Genomic DNA, 16,798 nt, shown 5'->3' with positions numbered 1-16,798 from the left:
CCTCCCCCTGGTGGCTCCCCCAGTTCATCAGAGGTTAGGGCTCCTGGCCTTCCTTTCCCACCACCACGGAAGGAAGCCGGCAGCTGCCTCTGCCTTCACTTAGCCCTCCAACAGTGATCATTTTGTGCTATAACTTGTGTCATCCTGGATGGGCTTCAGGGGCTGCAGAGGTTAGAACAGAAGTCAGGAAGAGAAAACAGGCCTGAATGTTTAGCTCCTTTCCTACGCATCCCCAGACTTGTCCCCCTCTCTCTGCAGGATCCTCCCCATGAGTCCAGAGAGAGAAAATGCGCTTCTGAACAGCCTGGGCAAATCAGGAAACGGGCTTATATCTGGAGAACGTGCCAGTGATTCCACTAACGAGGCTCTAAAGTGGAACTGGTGCTCTGGATTCTGTGGACGTGAAGCTATGGGGCTGAGTAACAGCTGGTTGCTGGCAAGCCACAGACAGAAGGGGGCTGAGCTGGAGGCTGCAGAGGACCACGTCTGCCGCAGCTGATGGCTCAAGCAGTGGATGTTTTGTGGTCCGGCTTGGTTTGTCCTAGTTAATAAGCGAGGCTGAGTTCATCTGAGGCTTATCCTGGGCCGGCCAGTGCCCTGGCGGGCAGCACAATGAAGCTTAATGACTAGCACTGCAGGACCGAGGCTGAGCCCCAAACAAGCCATGAGCGTTAGGCCCCCTGCAAGTCGACAGCTGTGATGGCTGCTGGTTACCAGGACGCAGGGCCTGAGTGGAGGAGGAAATCATGATGGAGAAAAAGACCAGAATTCTCCTCCGCAGGCCTGGGAGAATGGAGCAAATCGAAAACACTGGGCTGGGCTAGGGTCAGACCAGGTTCCAGACACACATCCAGCAGCCTGAAGAACAGGGAGGGGGCAACCAGGCCCAGAGGAAAAGAGGGATTTAAGCTCCTTAAGGGAGGGGGAGGATGTGACAGACATGGAGGAGCAGAGCCCCCCTCTAGGAAGGATTTGCTGCCCATTCAGGCTCAGCCTCAGCAGCTGAGAACACCTTACCCAGAGGCCCCTCTCCTGGGAGACCCCCATCTGGTGGTTGAGCTGGTGTGGGGTGGGGCCATTATAAAGTGTTAGTTGGTCAGTTGTGTCCAACTCTTTGAGACCCCACCCCCTCACCCCCGGACTGTAGCCCGCCAGGCTCCTCTGTCCATGGAATTTTCCAGGCAAAAATCCTGGAGTGGTTTGCCATTTCCTTCTCCAGGGAATCTTTCCTACCCAGGGATTGAACCCAGGTCTCCTGCATTACAGGCAGATTTTTCTTTTTTTAACCCTCTGAGCCACCAGGAAAGCCTTTATAAAGACCTGGCCATTTTGGCTCCAGGCAGGACACTGTCCTGGACACACCTCACGCCCCAGCTCTCTCCTCCAGGTCGGCTGAGTCTGTCAGGCTTGCTTTTCAACTAGACTCCCCGCTCTGCCCAGTCCTGCTCCCCTCCACCCCCTTCCTTTCAGAGGGATTGATTCCTCCCAAACACGCCTCTGCCCCCCAGCTCCATCTCAGCATCTGCTTCCGGGGAACCCAGCCTGTGACAGAGGGTCACCTACACGTTGGATCATGGATTCCATCCTAGGGACCAGTAGGACTCCAGATGGCATTTTATTCTGGGGGCTTTGTCCCGTTTCCTTTAAACGGTTTCCAAAGTTTCCTCCGCTGACTGGGTTTTATCTCCACTTGCTTTCACAGATTATTCCAAACACAATCGTCTCCTTCGTTAGGGCAACTCCCCCACGGGTCCTCAGCATGAATGTTTTTTCACTCCCTCTCACCCTGCCCTCTGCCCTTCCTCCTCAGACACCCTGCCCGCAACCCGAGTCCAGCCCCTGCTCCCATAAAGAACTCCTCTGCCCACTCCTGTCTGCTCTCTTCTTGGGCTGGTTCCTGATGGTTGTGGCTTTCTGCCAGGGTCAGTCATAAGGTGTCCCTCGGCACACAAAACCCCGTCCTCTGCCAGACACTGGGCCTTTATTGTTGGCATGGGGACAAGCCAAATCACTTGGCAAGGTCCACACCGGCCCTTAGTCACCGTCTCATCACTGTGGCCATCGCTGCTGCCTCTGTCTCCCCTCCTGGGCTCTCAGTCCTGGTGGTGTTTGCTGCCCGCTTCCCCTGGCACAGACAGGGCCAGCCTGGGAACCCCAGATGTCACCTCTTGAGGGCCCCTGGGAGGCGCAGCTCATCAGCCAGCAACTTCTCTGACCTTCTTGGCAGCCAACACCAGAAGCCTAATTAGTGGCTCAGGATGTCCTCCCTCGCCCCCCTTCGCCTCTCGCCTTTCCCGGCTCCTTTCTTCCACCAGGAGAGGGATGGGGCTCACCTTTCCCTCCAGTCGAAGGTCACTGAGACTGGGGGTTTTTTTTAGACATTGCACTGCAAAGGTGTGAGAGGAGATATTTCCAGACTGCGCCCCCAGCTCCCACCCCCAGTCAAAGCCAGTTGGATTGAATTTGCCATGGATTTATTGTACACTGTTTGGTGGCAGTGGGTGTCATTGGCTCCCAGGAAGTGATCCCCATTGTTACAGAACTTAGGGATGGGAGGGCATTGCCAAAGTATGGAGTGACCTGTTTCAAGGCTTGCTAGTCACCCAGGGGCACGAGAGGGTCAAACTGAGGGCCAGGGGACAGGCTGGCCCAGGCCACCGGCAGACCTCCGGGGGAACCAGGGGGATCTCCCCTCACTCAGACCTGAGACAGACTCCTGAATGCTCCTCTCTGCTTCATTTACACAAACAATCAAAAAGCCAACCCAGCCCAAATGAAATGCCCACATTTTATGGCTTGCAGTGTTTTAGTTCTAATTTGGCTTCATTTGGAAAAGAGGTTTTACTAAGTGGCATAAATTGAGCCTAACAAATTTTAAAACTAAAACAGCAGCACCCTAAATGTTTAAAACTGTAATTGGAGAGAGATAAAAAGTAAGTTGTCGGGGAGGGGTGGTGAGAGAGGCAGAAGAAGGGGGAGGGGAAGAAATTCAATTTCCGTTCTACTTGGCAGGAGGTTAATTTCCTGCTCCCCCTTCCCCTGGGCCCCAGCCCTGTCCCCTCCCCCACTTAGAGAATGCACCCAGAAGGTTCCAGAAGCAATGCCAGTGCCCTGCCGGATGTCTTGTATGCAGTGGGTGCTTAGGAAAGACTGGGTGAACTCACTCTTTTCTCTGATGTGTCTGTCGACAATGGGACAATGAGGACTCCTTTCAGGGGACCTCTTTGCCCCCACAGAAGGGGGTCTGCAAGTTCCTTCCAGGGTGGGATGGGGGCGGGGTGGGGGTGGAGTGGGAGGTATGGGCCATTAAACAGCCAGCATATCTCTTTGGGGGATTTTCTTTTAGAGAACCAGCCCTCCTCCCAGGCAGGGTGCCATACACATAAATAAGCACTGGTGAGCGTGGGAAGTGTCCCTGAGTGTCCTGGGGTGGGGGGTGTAGTGGGAACCTGAGAGGTCCTCAGGGCCTGGCCACAGCCTCCCTACCTCCCACAGACTGTGGGTAGATAGATGCCCTGGCGATGCTAGTCTATATTGATCACCCTCTCCTGGGAGCTGTTCAGCACCTAGAGTCTTAGTCTCATGATTAAGCACTGCACTTATACAATGCTTTGGCCTGGAGGCAGCAAAGTGGGGTTGAGGGGAAAGGCCATTTGGCAACAAACCCCTCCCCTCATGGCTGAGCTCTGCCATTTGTGGTCAAAGTGACCTTGGCTAATCCCCCAGGTTCTCCCACTATAAAATGAGAAGTGATAGCAACTAGGAAACTTTTAAAATCAAAACTATGCCATACGAGATGAAAAGGCTCTATTCTTTTTTTCAGCTGATATGAAAATTCCTTGTCTTAAGACACTCTTGATACCAAGAATAAGAACACTCCTTAAATTAGTACAAGGAGGTTTAGTAATAGGATTCAAAGGGCTCTTACAGAACTCAGCTAGAAAGAAACTGCTGGTCGGGGGGGCAAGGGGGCAGGAGCTGAGTCTGGAAGAGCTGGAAATGAGGGGGCAGTCTGTCTGTCTCTCCCTCAGCCTGGGGCCTGTGTCTGCTCCTCCCTGCCGGTGTCTGAGTGACTGCTGCGTTCTGTCTGCACCCTGGCTCTTCCTCAGTTCATCTGCCTGCTTGTGCATGGCTCTGTGGGGCTGCACCAAATGGTAGCACCACCTCTGCAAAGTGATCTGATACCTTCAGGGCCCACCATTCTCGGATTGATTTTATGTCTCTGAGTTCAAAGTCTCAAAAGAGAATCGAATTGGTTTTGCCCTTGATCAAGCATATTGCTGTGATCAATCAGCAGTGGCCAGGGAAGTTGAGCCATGAGGAATGTATATGTTCCCCTTGCCCACTCTTTAGGCAGGGACTATGGGTAGATATATGTGGGGATTTAACCATAGCCATTCCTTATGTACCATGTCAATTTTTTTCTGAGTATGCTGGGATGCTTAACCCAGAACCCTGAACCAAAAGAGGTACTCAAGACATAGTTGCTGATTGAGGAAAAGTTACCTTCTGCTAGAGCTCTGCTTTGTTTACCCCCTTTGCCTACCATTAAGCTTCTCATCTGGAGTGTATGTTTTCATGGAATGGTGATCATAGGCAAAGGGCTATCTTTCTAATATATAAAGAGTTCTTAGAAATCAGTAAGAAAAATAGTGATCCAGTAGGAAAAATGGGTCACAAAGACGAACACACAGTTTACTGAAAAGGAGGTCGAAATGGTTTGTAAACATATGAAGTATTCATGCTTATGATAAGAAAATGCAAACAAAACTACACAGAGGTATTCTTTTTCATCTACCAGACTGACAAAAAACGGATAACATACTGTTTACAAACAAGTGCTCTTATGCCTTGTTGTGGGAGTGTAAACTAGTCCAGTCTTTATGCAGAGACATTGGCAATATCTATCAAAATTTCAAATGTCATATCCTTTGATCTGGCAATTCCACTTATGGGACTTTATCTTACTTGCCTTTATATTGTATGATGTATCAGTTAGTCATTGCTGCATAACAAACCACCCTACATTTTAGTATGTTAAAACCACAACTCAATTATTTCTCACTACGTGGTTGTTGGGGGGTGTTTCTGCTGATTTAAGGTAGACTCACTCCATTATTCTTGCCTGGAGAATCCCAGGGACGGGAGCCTGGTGGGCCGCCGTCTATGGGGTCACACAGAGTCGGACACAACTGATGTGACCTAGCAGCAGCAGCAGCAGCAGCTAATCTTGGCTAAGTTCACTTCTGTATCTGTGGTCAGCTGGCAGATTGGCTAAGAGCTGGCTTGTCTAGGACAGCCTCAGCTGGGCCACCGGGCCCTATACCCTACATGCTCTCATACTCCAGCATGCTAGCCTGAGCTTGTTCTCGGCTGGCCTGGGCATGTTGCATGGCAATTTCAGAGAAATGAAAGAAGAAATTAAAACCTCAAGTATGTTTTAAAGTTTCTGTTTACATCAAGTCTGCTGAACAAGTTACATGGTAAAGTCCAGATTTAAGGGGTCAAGGAAAGGCACTGTGCCTTTTTAGTGAGAGAAGCAGCAAAGTCAAGGGTCAAAGGGCAGGGACACAGGAAGAGCTAAAGGCTTGGGATCATCAATGCAACGACATATGTGTTCAGTCCTCCACGTGTGTGCGATGACATTTGTGCATGGTTACTCACTATAGCATTGCTTGTGATAGAATCAACCAAAATGGCCATCAGTAGAAGACGGACTAAATAAACTATGGCATCCACGAGCTGGCATCATTTGCAGCTGAAGAAAGGATGAAGAATCCCCCTGTGCACGAATGGAAAAATCCTGAAGGTAGCTGAAGTGAAAAAAGCCATGTGCGGGGTGGTATGGATAGTATGCTACCTTTTATGTAAATAGAGGAGAGAAATAAGAATATATGTATTTGTGTTTGCTTGTATTTGTATAAATTAACTCTGGAAAGAGAAATAAGAAATGAATAGTGTGGGGAGCAAAGAAAGGGAAAGTCACAGGCTTGCTTGGCTTTTAGAAGTCTTCATAGATCTAAAAAAAAAAAGACAAGCCTGCAATGGGGAGGCTGAGTAATTATTCCCAATTTAAACCTTGGTACCTAACCTGCTTTGCCCTTTGTGAATCTGTTTTGGGAAACACCCTCTCTCTAAAGGTGAAAGGGCAGGTGTTTCCGCTTCTGGGGTGTGCTGTCCCTGAGGACTGACAGAACATTCCCCACCCTCGCTTATGACCAGGCACTGACATTTCTAAAGGATGCCACAGGCATTTTCCAGACACGTTTGGGGCTGACTTTGAGCTGGGATGTGTTCCTTGGCTCTTTGAATGTCAATGTGCTGGTCTGTGAGAATAGGATCCCATTTCTCTGAACGTGTCTGGAGCCATGTGGTAATGGGTTTCCGTGTGGTTATGTCGTCCTCCTCATCAGGGTCTGGCAATAACAGCAGATTCACTCCTGAGCCTGTGGTCGAGGTCAGCCAGACGCCTGCAGGGGCATAACTCAACCTGCACCAGGACCGAAGCTACTTAGAAGCGTCGCTCAAGCTGTCAATGTGTGTGTATGTGTGTATGTGTGTTAGTCGCTCAGCCGTGTCTGACTCTTTGCGACCCCATGGACTGCAGCCTGCCAGGCTCCTCTGTCCATGGAATTCTCCAGGCAAGAAGACTGAAGTGGGTTGCTGTTCCCCTCGGTAGCCCTTTTCAAACTCCTAAAGCTCAGAATTAGACTGAGTCACAGTGCGCATGCCTCTTCCTCCCCTGCTGCCCGCCCGCAGGGCACAAGAAGGGATGCAGGAGCTGCCAGATTGGGCAGCCTTTGGAGAGATGAGATGACCAGTCTGTGCCTGCACCTGTTCTGCAGCCATGAGCAGCTGCCACACTCGCTGCCACCTCACGCACGCCGAGCACCTACCGTGACCCAAGCACGGCACTTGGTCCTCTGATTCTATAGGGAAGAAGATGGGGACAGAAGCTTGCCGACTAGAAGAGAGCCAACTAAACAGATGCTTACAGTAAAGTCTGACATTAGCTTAATAGTTACATCTTGTTTGTTGCAAGGGACAAAACTCAATTCACACTAGCTTCAAGGAAAATGGAGTTCAAGTTCCGCCATGATTTCCAGGGAAACGGGCATCTCAGAGAACTCAAGGCCATAATGTGTCTGGGCTCAGGACACTAGGAACCCAGGAACCTCTTCTTTCCATCTCCTTGCTGCTCTTTAGTGGCTCTCTTCTCTCTCACAAAGACTGATTTTCTTCACGTGACAGAGAATATGTCTGATGCTTTGGAGTATTATCTCCGGGAAGCTTTAGCCACCCAGTCAGATTTATTCGCCTTTCTCCATTCCAGGTCCAAGATTTCTGGGGCAGGTTTTCACTGGCTCTGCTTGGTCAGGTGCCCAGCTCTAAACCAATCACTTCTGTGAAGGGACAGGGCTATGAGCGATTAGTACGATTCTGTCCATGGAAACCGAGTGAATGGGAAGGCGGCCACTTGTGGAAAAGGGGCAGATAATACATGAAGTGTCCATTCCAGAATGGTAGGGACATTGGCCCAGGCTGGGGGTCGGGGGGCAGGTGTTCAAAGACAGGGGTGTTTAGATGGAAAGCTGAAATAGGGCAAGCTGAGAGAGCAGGCTGCCGGGGAGATAGCTGTTGGAGGCAGAAGGAACAGCCTGTGTGAGACCCGGAGGTGATGCATTTAGTGAGGCTGGGAGGTGGTGGGTGGTGAGAGACGAGGCTGAATGAGGGCAAGGGGCCGGGGCAGCAGAGCCCCTGCAAGCATGAGTAAGACTGGGTGTTAGCTTGAGGGTCACAGAGAGCCCCTTTGGGGCCCACCTCCTGGAGGAAGGATCGGAGGGGCCAAGACAGGAAGAGATGGGCTGTTAGGAGCTGTTTTAGTAGTCCATGCAGGACGTGACTATGAGAGAGAGAAGATTCTAGAGTCACTGAGGGGCTAGAGCCAAGGATATCTGGTGGATCGGATGTGGGGGTGAAAGGATGGGGTGCAAGTTGCTTCCATGGTTTGGGGCTTGGGCAGTTGGAGAGACGGCAGTGGTATTCACTGAGAAAGACTGCTCTGTGTCTTAGGGTGGGTACCCCAGAAGCAAGCCCCCAAGCCAGGGCAGTATGTGAAAGTGATTTGTTAGAACCTGCTTTTGGGGAAAACAAACTGGGGAGTGGGGAACTGGGATGGGGAGGGGAGGGGGCCAGGCCAGAGTATGCTGCCATGCAGAGTCCCATGGAGGTCACTTGGACTCAGTCTCACAGAGAACTGGGAGACGGGGCAGGTCACACCTCAAAGTTGGCCCTGGTCTGGGATGAGGGGCCAGAATTTTACTAACTCTCCCTCCGATGAGTGGTTCAGGGCTGAATTCACATCAAGCGAGTCCGGCAGCCTGAGGAGGGTCCTCTGGCCAAGGGACACTGGCTCTGGCTTCTGGGCATGCACAGAAATGTGAAAGGGACCTGAGGGATACGCATGGGACATGGGTGACTTACAAAGAATGGACTCTCCAATTTGGTCTCTTAATTATCTCCGTGCTGGTAGTTATCCCAACCAGCATGGTCTCAATTTCATCTCTTCTTTCTGTTGATTTCCATTCGCTGTTTCAACGATCCTGTGTTCTTCTCTGAAGTTGCTCTTATCTCCTGTTACCTCTTTCAAGAGAGTCCTCGTCCTGATTTTAATTTCTTTTTTTTATCTTTTCACTGCAGCATGTGGGATTTTAGTTTTCCAACCAGGGATAGAACCTGCGCCCCCTGCATTGGCAGCACCTAGGATCTTAACCACTGGACCGCCAGGAAAGTCCCTCCTCGTGCTTATTTTAAACGCTTGGGCCTTCAGTGCCAGTCATGCCTGCCTGCTGCTGCTGGCCCTGACGTCCAGTTCCAGGGCTTTCTGGTGTGCTGGGCGTTCTCCTCAGGGGCCTCGTGGCTTTGCTCTGCGGGGTCACGTGCCATGAGGTAGGGCTGAAAGCCAGGCACCACAGAACCAGTGTCGGTCACCCGAGTGTACAGCCACGTCACCAGGTATATCTTCCAGATGGTGGTTTTCCTTTCAACTCTCCAATGTCCACAGCAGAGTTGGGAGCAGCCTTGCTGGATTCTAGCCTATCGGTCTTGGGGGCTACTGCTCCGCCCAGCGCCTTTTTCCATCAGTTCTTCATCCAGTGGGCTTGTGTCACCTGATTGTACCCCCACGATCCTGCCATTGGCGGCTATGAGCTGGTGCCACCAATTTCTGCCATGGGTTGAGGGCAGGAAATAACAGTTCCAAAGTCTTGGGCAGATGAGATGATGCAAAAGCCAAAGTTCAAAAGCTTCTTCTTTACGTGTTCCTTCGTTTCTGCGCTGGCCACCCACCATCCTGACAGATACCACTTCAAGGCTCTCCTAGAGTTTCTCACTGGGTCTTGGCTGCCTTCTGGAATACAGGGTACCTTCTCATTTCATGGGCATTTCCAGGGTTGGGAGAGGGAGCACGTGGCTTAGATAAGCCTGTCTCTTGTCTGGCTGGTCTTGACCTTACCCTTGTCCCAGAACCCGGTGTCTGCCAGGCATCCTGCTCAGGTCTAACTCCCACTGAATCAAGCCCAGCCTCACTGTGGCTTTTGATGGCTTCATAGACCAGGCTTTGACCCCTCTGTCCTCCCTCTGGGCATTCGATCCCCACCTGTCTCTGGTGAGTGACTTCACCTCTCCTTCCGTTGTAGATAGCTGACAGTATCCCTTCCCAGACTGCGACTGGCACATCTGCCTACATGTCTGCCAGGGGCTGCTGTCATAGGATGGTGATGCCCAAGGGGAGGGGATGGGCTGCCGGACTCAGTTCGGGAGGAGAAGGGTGAGTTGCTACAGCTGGGCGAGATCCGGTGGGCACCGATCACCATTTCTGGAGGTCTTCTGTGCTCTGGAGTGGAATCTGGGGATCACAGGGGAGTAGCTGAGGTTGGCTAGGGTGGCAGATGAGGACACTCAGGAGCTGAGGACAGGGGCTATTTACTATACGGTACAGAAGCATTTCAATATTTTAACAACCTGTCCAGCTGTCGTAGCTGTGCATTGCAGCTGAATGTCAGCCCAGGTTGTAGGTGGCAGTGAGCAGCTGGGCTGTCACACTGACGTGCAGAGCAGATGGAGTGGTTCTTAACTGCGACAGGAGACATTTAGGCTAGTCACCAGAAAACCACTATCACTACCTTTTACCAAGGTGGGCTGGTGACTGTTCTCTCTGAAACTTCAGGGGTTCCGAGAGGTAGGTTTTCAGCATGGGCTAGATGTGGCTTTATTTGGCTGGCCTGGCGTCAGGGGATCAGCACAGATGAGTTGCCTCTCATTTGCAGGCAAAGATCCCCAAATGAAATGCAGGAATGATTAATCAGAAATCTTTTTCGAGCATTTGCTGCGTGCCAGGCACAGTGCTATGTCATGAGGTTACAAAAACGAATAAATCACCTTCCTTGTTCCCCTGGAGTTCATAACGAGGTCATGGGAGAGATGACCCTGCCCAAGAGATGACCACAGAACCAAGCAGTCGGTGGGATGTACTGGGTGAATCATAAGGGGAAATGACGCAGAAACTCTATGGGGCTAGGGGCTGGCGTGACTGAGGGGCGGCCTTCATTTCAGAGCAGGGGTGGGATCAGCCTCTAAAAGCTTTTCCTTTGCCTCTAGAAATAGCAAGGTGGTGAGACGGGGTTCTGATTTTCACCTCCAGATAGCAGGACACATTTTGTCCTTGAAAGCACTCAAATCGGCTCTCTTCGCCAATGTGAAGTCACCGCTTGTTAGCAATGCACAACTGAAATCAGAATCTGTCCTCCTGCCAGCCAGCCAGCCAGCCAGCCAGCGCCGAGGCCCAGGGCCTCACAAGCTGCGCTGAAGGGCTGTTCGGGCACCTTCCTTCTAAGATTTCTCCAGCCTGAGGAGGAGGCAGAGGACAGTGTGGATGTTACTGCTCCTTCCTACAAAGTGGTACCTAGGAAACAGGGGCAGCCGTCTGTGAGACTGCTACCCCTAGAGAGAGGGCTGGTCTCCCTGGGTGAATCTCAGAGGCCACCCCAGTAGGTATCCAGGCCATTTGTCCCCTCCCTGAGGAGTGTGTCTGGGAGGATGGGCTTTGGCTTGAGTCCAAAGCCGGAATGACTCCTCTGTACCATGAAGTTTTCACAGATCTAGGATCCCCAAGCTCAATGCTCTGCCCTCAGAATGGGACTTTTAGTCCTGTGGTCCAAGATGGTAACTATGACACTCATGTGTTAAGGCAACAGGAGAGAGAAGAAGGGGATGGAAAGGCCCTGCTGTCTTTTCAGGAAGATTCCTGGAAGCTTATAGATCATGCATCCACTTATGGGACATTGGCCAGAACTTAGTCACGTGACCACACCTAGCCGGGAAATGGAGTCTTTCTCCTAGGGAACTAGGAGAGAGGAGATGTTGAGGGACAAGTTCAAAGACTATGAAAAATGGCTCAGATTTCCCTGGTGCTTCAGTGGCTAAGACTCAGAACTCCCAATGCAGGGGGCCTGGGTTCAACTCCTGGTCAGGGAACTAGATCCCACATGCTGCAACTAAGACCTGGCACAGCCAAAATAAAGAAATATTTTTTAAAAATGGCTCAATGTCATCCAAATATTGGGATTCTTCAATGAGAATGCTCTATAGATATCTGTTAAGATAAGAAAGGAGCTATAGATTAAATAGAGCCTTACTTCAAATTTTGTGTGTTTGCATGCTCAGTCCGGTCTGACTCTTGGCGACCCTATGGACTGTAGCCCGCCAGTCTCCTCTGTCCATGGGATTTTCCAAGCAAGGATACTAGAGTGGCTTGCCGTTTCCTCCTCCAGGGATCTTCCTGACCCAGGGATCAAATCAGTGTCTCTTGTCTCCTGCATTGGCAGGCAGATTCTTTATCACCGTGCCACCTGGGAAGCCCCACTTTAAATTTTAGCTATTGATATTTTTTCCCTTCTCTAGCTAGGGCTTATCTTTTCAACTCTGTGAAAGCAAAGCATTTAAACAAATATTTCTCCTCTTTTTCTTTCCACGGACTTCTTTTTTAATCAAAAGTACTGCTACTTGCATCCAAAACATTTCTGACTGATATCGATCCTTTTATGGTTCTTCCTTCCACTGGAAGCTCCTTATGAGGTAGGTCTCCACCCTCTGGGCACCCACTTTCAGATCCCTAGTCCCTCTTTATCCCTTGCCACCAATTTACCCCTTCACCAGGTCATGGTCATTTTATTGTAATAAAATCTAATGGCTGTTGTTCCTATCTTCTGTGTCCTAAAGTGTCCTTAAGCCTTCTTAATGAAACTCTTTTCCCCTTTGGTTTCTAGGATCCTAGATTTCATGGTTCACTTTCTGTATTCTGACTATGACTTCTATGTTTTGCATAGTGGGAGCCTCTTCCTCGCCTTGCCCATAATTCTAGATACTTTATCCCCCTAAGCTTCAATCTTAGCCCTTTTATGATTCACTAGCACCGCTACCATTCCCACCATCTCCACCACCATCTGTCTCCATTACCATCACTAACGACCACCACCATCATCGTCGTCACCACCACCAGCACCTTTTCCGCCTTTTTACTGCCAATTTACAAACATAATCACTAGTCTTTCAATCCTCACAGTAGCTGCACAAGGTAAGTAATATTATTATTCACATTTTGCAGGGAAGAACACTGAGGTTTTGAGAAGTTACTGTATTTTGTCCAAGATCAAAAAGCTAGTAGGTGTTAGAGGTAGAATTTGAATCCTGGTTTGTCTGATGTTGAAGCCTGGGCTCTCAATACACCATACTTCGTCTGTCCTTAAGTTATCACAGGATTCACTCCTCATCTCTTCCTCTGACAACAGTGGCTACCAAGCCCTCATCACTATGCTGCTGCTGCTGCTGCTAAGTCGCTTCAGTTGTGTCTGACTCTGTGCGACCCCATAGACCTACCAGGCTCCCCCGTCCCTGGGATTCTCCAGGCAAGAACATTGGAGTAGGGTGTCATTGCCTTCTCCGCCTCATCACTATAGATGTTGATAATACAACAACCTCCTAACAAACCTCCTTGAACATAGGCATACAGGCCCCATGCCACCTCCATTGGCCCCCTGAATACCCATCTATCCAACATTAGACTAGTCCAGTGATACTGAAATCAGCCTTTCTCATGTCCCTGTCCTGCTTACACACTTACAGTGGCTCCCTGATGCCTCATGGGTCATGTTCCAGCTTTCAAAAGCCTTCTTCACCTGAGCCCACGCTCTCCAACTACCCACTACTTCCCGGTACTCTGGAGCCGGGTGTGGTGGATGTTATTAGTGTTCACCAATAGCCTGTCTCCAGCATGGGTCGATGACTCTTACAGTCCCTTTGCAGTTAGGTAGAGGCAGTGCCCAGTTCTGGTCAATGAAATATTAATACATATGGATGTGATGTATGATACATTATATTGAGGCAATGGGAAGACCCTGTAGGACTCTCCAACTTCTTCCTAGTCTTGCTGGGGGAGTAGTGGACGTGTTCCCGAGGGTGGAGCCCTCATTAGCCTAGGTCCCCGAGTGATCTGTATGGAACAGAACACCTTTCCCCTTTCATCCATTGCCTTGCAGTGAACCTTGCAAGGGCATGAAGTCCATTGGTTGAGCCACTGAGATCTGGGAGTTGTTTGTTATGATAGCACGAGTCAAACGTGTTGGTCAAATAGGTGGAGTTATGCTGTAGCAACAACTCCAAATCTCATTGGCTTACAAGACAACAACAAAGCTTTACTTCCTGCTCACGCTACGTGTTTTGTGTAGGTCAGCAGGAGAAGAGGCTCTTCCTGTCACAGTCACTCAGGTAGCCAGGAGGGTGCTCTGTGATTACCCCCGAGGGGGGAGAAACATGGCGAATAGTGCTCTGGCTCTTTAAACTTTCACTCTAAGTAAGTTTCACAAGTAAGTTCCCCTAACATTTCATTGGCCAAATCAAGCAAATGGCCACATTGAACTTCAAAGAAGGGCAAGACAATGTCATTCTACTATATGCCAGGGAAGCAGAGAGTCGGAAATATCTGGTGAACAGTAGGTTGCCATCTTGACTAATATTCTAGATAAGCTAGTCCCTCCATGCTCTCTTCCATCCGGCTTCTAGGACTTACTTCGTGCTAATTTCTCACCTTTTAACCACAGGTCTAGGCCTATCATTCCTATAAAGATTTTCTTGATATTCCCAGCATAGGTACTTCCTGTTTCCTGAAAGGTGGTCAAAATTCAATTGGTTATTCATTGGTTCATGTATAAAGAATAAGACTATTTTTGCTTTTCACAAACATACCTAAATTCATTTGCATATGCATATATTTATTATACACACACACAAATCTACTTATCTCCTTCTTTAAAACTATCCCTTGCATGACAGTTCATTCCAATGATAGGTTCACTGCTCCAAGTGGTCTGTGAAACTAACTGCCTATGGAGTTTGTGGTACATCCATGTCCTTATCTGTCAACAGGCTATAATAATGGTGCCTCTTTTATACAGATGTGTGAGAACTAAAAGACTTAGTGCATATAAAGTGCTTACAACAGCAGCTGGCACGCAATAAGCACTCAATAAACTCCAGCTATTATTATTACTCCCATAAACATCTCTGCTGATAGCAATCTTTACCTTGTGAAGGTGGATTGGATTTCTTGCTGATGGTTTGGAAGTTATCAAGATCTGTAGCAGGTGCTGTTGGCACTGGTGTGCCCTCTGCCCAGCCCAGAGGCCCCTGCTGACCATTCTCGTACCTGCAGATGGTGTCCTGCATGTCGCTGCCAGAAGGTTCTGTCTTGCCTTGGAAGGAGTGACGGCCCTTCCAAGTGGCTTATGGGCGGGATAATGGCTCTGCAAGCATTGGGGAATGAACACCCTTGGAGCGACTATTAACCAGTGAGGCAGAGGAGGTAATGCATCAATATCTCTGTTTCATCACTGTACCATGGGACAAGTCTACGGTCTCCCGGAGGGTCCCACCACAGGGCGAATCTACTTATTAACGCACCCTTTTAAAAGAATTGATTTGGTTGCATCGGATCTTAATGACGGCACATGGGATCTTCATTGCATCGTTCGGAGCCTGATGAAGGACTCTAGCTGCGGCACACAGGCTCCAGAGCACGCAGGCTCAGTAGTTGCAGTGGGTGGGTTTAGTTGCTCCGAGGCTTGTGGCATCTTAGTTCCTTGACCAGGGATCAAACCTGCTATGCAAGTCCTCTGCATGGCAAGCCGGACTCTTGACCACTGGACCACCAGGGAAGTCTCTAACATCCCCTTTTTGCCTTTCCCCTCTTTCTTATCTCACCACCCTCTCCATTGTATTTTCTGGGATCACCTCCCAAAGAGATTACCCGTATGTGTGGGAAATAATACTTTTGGGGAGGGGGCCAGTACGAGGCTAAGCTTAATGCAATGTAACGAAATTTTTCATGTGGTCTGGCAACTACCTCTGGCAGTGATTCTAAAAGTGGAGTTTCTCGAGGTTGTGAGTGATGACTGCTTGATCAAAGTAAACCTGCGGCCTCGTCAGGTGTCAGTGGTGAGGGAGACACCTTCGGGTGTCTGTGCGCTGGGGTACCCTTTAGGGCGCTCGTTAGTTTTCTGGATCTCTCACACTTCCCTGTTAGTGACTTCTCCTGAGAAGGCTCTGCTTTGCTCAGGGATGGCAGGACGGTTTCCTGCTCAGGTGGGGGCTTTTGTGAGTTCTGGGGGAGCCCAGGGCAGATTTGTTCCATGAACACCTTGTTTGACTGAGGTTCTCCCCCTGCACTGGGCAGTGGACATCAGCTTTTCCAGGGTCTGTGACAACTTCCTCCTCATGTTCTGAAAACCTGCAGGATGATGGGCATCAGGAAATATTTAGGACAGTTAGGCTGCTGTTCACACTTTGCAACCAAGAGGAAAGATATGAACCGACTTGTGCATGTGTGCAGTGGTGTCAGAAAGCAAGTTCCAATCAGGGACAGAGTAGCCAGAAAAAGAAAAAAAGAAAAAGGATAAAAGAGCAGACTTCCCCTGAACAGCAAGGAGACGGGTGCCCTTCCATCTCCCCCTCCCATCAGGAGACCACTTCTTGCATTGTTTTCTGAACACCATGATCTTTTAAGGTTGATTTCGGATTGTGTCTGTTTAGGAAACACATAGGCCCAGAGAAGGGAGCTTTTGTAGTTGCAGAAGAAAAATGAACTCCCAGGAAGGTTTTCCAGATTTTGGAAATGAAAATGGTGATTGTAATATCTGCCTTCCCTGTCCTGAGGATTATAATAAGGTAACGTATGCAAGGCTCAGAGCAGGCGCTCAAAATGTGAGTGTTGTTATTCTAATAGATGGAGTTCTATAGAATACCTTGGTTAACTTTCTCTGATGCCATTCTGAATGTTTTTGTTTCCGCCCAAGAGGAGCCTGAGTCTAACCTTGCTTGCCCAGAGAGCCACCTTGAGTTAAGCGCAGTCCAATGAGTTGCATCCATTTCTCTGGGCTCCTTTGCACGTGGCGGATGGCTCTACATGTGCCTGGCATGAAGTAACAAGCCACGAGGGGAACCATCATCCCCAGCACACTCCCATGGGGCTCTGAGGCCGGTGGATTGCAAACAGGAATGAAACGGAACCCCAGACTACCTAGTTCCTACTGTGGGGGAAGGAAAGCAGCTGAGAATGTATTAATAAATGCTCCAATGGGGATTTGGTGGTGGAGTCTCTAAGTTGACCAGTCAACGTGCAAAGACTTCTGGACCTAGAATCTAACTCCAGGAAGGCTCTATTTTGGGGGTCAGGAAATCCATCCAA

The 16,798-nt window shown here is 49.6% G+C and overlaps 1 long non-coding RNA gene across 3 annotated transcripts in view; it reads left to right on the top strand.

Moving 5' to 3' along the window:
* LOC114111245 (uncharacterized) overlaps positions 1-16,798 on the top strand; it is a 49,949-nt gene that overhangs the window by 7,153 nt on the left and 25,998 nt on the right. For 2 of the 3 annotated variants that reach the window (XR_009598852.1, XR_003587324.3), the window contains exon 4: positions 259-5,915. The exons of the other annotated variant lie outside the window; for it this stretch is intronic. This is a non-coding gene — a long non-coding RNA (uncharacterized LOC114111245). Of the gene's footprint in view, positions 1-258; positions 5,916-16,798 lie in introns of those variants that run through there. 3 annotated transcript variants of the gene reach the window in all.

Source organism: Ovis aries, chromosome X (assembly GCF_016772045.2).
Source record: "Ovis aries strain OAR_USU_Benz2616 breed Rambouillet chromosome X, ARS-UI_Ramb_v3.0, whole genome shotgun sequence".
Taxonomy (NCBI): Eukaryota; Metazoa; Chordata; class Mammalia; order Artiodactyla; family Bovidae; genus Ovis; species Ovis aries.
This window is presented reverse-complemented; position numbering and strand designations above follow the sequence as displayed.